Source organism: Pinus tabuliformis, chromosome 2_1 (assembly GCF_031772625.1).
Source record: "Pinus tabuliformis cultivar Carrire ecotype Pingquan chromosome 2_1, CPIR1, whole genome shotgun sequence".
Lineage (NCBI taxonomy): Eukaryota > Viridiplantae > Streptophyta > Pinopsida > Pinales > Pinaceae > Pinus > Pinus tabuliformis.
In genome coordinates this window covers 235,096,921-235,099,469 of record NC_142299.1, presented here as the reverse complement: position 1 = coordinate 235,099,469, position 2,549 = coordinate 235,096,921, and positions in this window count along the sequence as shown.

The following is a 2,549-nucleotide window of genomic DNA, read 5'->3' as shown; positions in this document are numbered from 1 at the left end:
TATCTCTGGTGTTTCAATTATTAGAATAGATTGGACTGATCTATTATTTGGATTAGGGTTGGGTTGGGCTGGGAGTTGTGGTCTTAAGTTAGACTAGGGATTTTGTTGTAATGCTGGTAGTGTAGGTTGAGGGAGCGGAATGGTTCCTACTAGCTCATAGGTCTTTTCCCATTTGTCTTCCAAGCTTGACTCTGTGATGTAGGAGGGGACCATTGTGCTGAATATACATTGTTTTGCCAATATGGTGGAGTGTAGGGAAAATTTGGCCAATTGGGTTGACTTGCTTGATTCGGCCTCGGAGATGATGAAGGAAATGGTTGTTGTGACCAATTCGAGAAGGGAGGTTGATTTTTCCACATTGTATTATATTGTTGAGCATGATATTGTAGAGGCTGAAAAGAAGAAACTAGGTCCGAGAACATACCTGATTGTCGTGGCTGCCATTGATGGCGCTGATTGAGTAGATACACTGGTTCTGGCTCTTCTTCTACTTCCTTGTATACTGCTTTTAGTCTAGGAAGTGAAGGACAACTCTCTGTAGAGCGGTCTTTCGTACAAATGGCGCAGGCTTGGATTGCATCTAATGGACACTCCTTGTGACTGTGTTTCTTTCTGCATCTAGGACAGAAGATTGCCAAATTCTGTTCTGCCTATGCTTTCTTTTGTTTGGCCTGCATAATATCAAGTTGTGTTGTCAGTGTCCCTAATATGTCAGTTTTAAAATTTTCTAATAAATTTCCAATTCCTTCACGAATTACTCCTTCTGCCGAAATTTTGTTATCTCTTGCAAACCGATCATGTTCTGTTGGTTTCAGTCTTGTGCTGCCTCTCAAGCTCCTGATACATAGATTAATAATGTTGACAAAATTTTCTTGATAAATATCTCATTTTCCCATAATATTTAGTGTTTCAATCCATTTTTCCTTCATTCCCCTGATTAATGTTGTTTTTAATACATTATCAGGTAAGGGTAATGATGCATAAGGAGATCTTTGAAGATTATACTAAAAACGTTCCACATACTCTTCTAATGTTTCATTAGGTGTAGCTACCATCTGAAATATTTCATCTTTTAACTCTCTCGACCTACAGTAATCCTGATATTTTTTTAGAAAAGACTCTTTCATTTGATTCCAGTTATTTATAACACCACCACCCAATCCCATAAACCATCTTAAAGCAGCCCCTTTTAATGTAGAGGGAAATAATTTCAGTTTCTGGAGATCGGTGGTATAGTCATATCCTCTACACAGTACATCAAATTCAAATAAGAATGCATCCGAATCTTCTGATGTAAGGCCATGGAATGTAGGGATATGCTGGAGAGGAATTGATTTCATAGGTGCATTAGTTGCAGTATCCACAATGGGGTATTGCAGTGTAGAGGTTTGGGTGTTTGGCTGGTTCTGGGCCATTTGATCAAATATGTGCCTATAACCTTTTGGTATATCTAGGAGGGTATCCCTAGGTTGTCGAGGGGGAATGGCTCTAATAGGAATGGCATTAACAAAACTTCCTTTATCTAGGATGATGAGAGTGCCTAATGTTTGGGGGGGTTCTGGTTCTTGAGTTTCTTCAACTTCGCTGTAAATGATTTTTGCAACGCTTCCCTTATTAGGACTACTTAATGGCTGAATTGTCCCAAGAGGAGATCTTGGTTCTTCAGTTTCCCCAGTTTCTCGTCTTCCTTCACAGAAGCTACTAAGGTTCCCTTCTTGCAATGATTTTGGACTAGAATTTTCAATTTCTTGAAAATCTTGCTCTTCGGTTTGACTATGCACCTCAACAAAGGCTACTGATGGTGATCCTGTGGCCTGAAGGGTACTAGGAGGTTGTCTAGAAGTAACTTTTCTAGGTCTTACTGAAGGTTGAGATTCTACTTTCTTAAGGATTTCATCTATAAAGGTTGATCGGCCAAGGGCGACTGGCCCCTTAGATTTGTCAGGCTTGGGTAGAGGTTTAGGATTCTTTTCAGGCTTTTTTTGCTTAGTCATGCACACAAATCAACTGCTAATTTCTACCCAAAGAAAACAACAACAAATCTATAGGAAAGCAGGCAGGAGAGCAGGGCTATTACATGCTCCGTACGTAGGTTATTACCTTCCATTTTTAAACCCAATTCTCTCCTAGCAGGTTCCTACATCACTCTAGAAAAGAAACAAACGGCTACACTCTTCCCCTGCAACGGCAGAAAAATGTCGAGCAGTTAAAAGGGTCTTTTTCACCTCTATTTACCTCACATTAACTTGTCAATTCAGGAACGATTTGTTATCTCAAAGAGTGTACTCAGTTTGAGGCAGTCATTTGTTAGAGTAATGCTAGTAGTATAGTGCTCTAAATACAATAGTAAATGGATGCTTGAAATAAGATCTACTTACAGAAAAGAACGTTAAGACTCAAATCATGCACTGAGAAAACTATAGCAATTTATCAATCAAGGGTATAGTAAGAGTAACTCATCCCTCTGTAAACTAATGTAACTAAAGATAATCAAGGAAAAGATCATCAACCTGGGAACTAGACAACAAATGTCAATGTTCACTATAGTC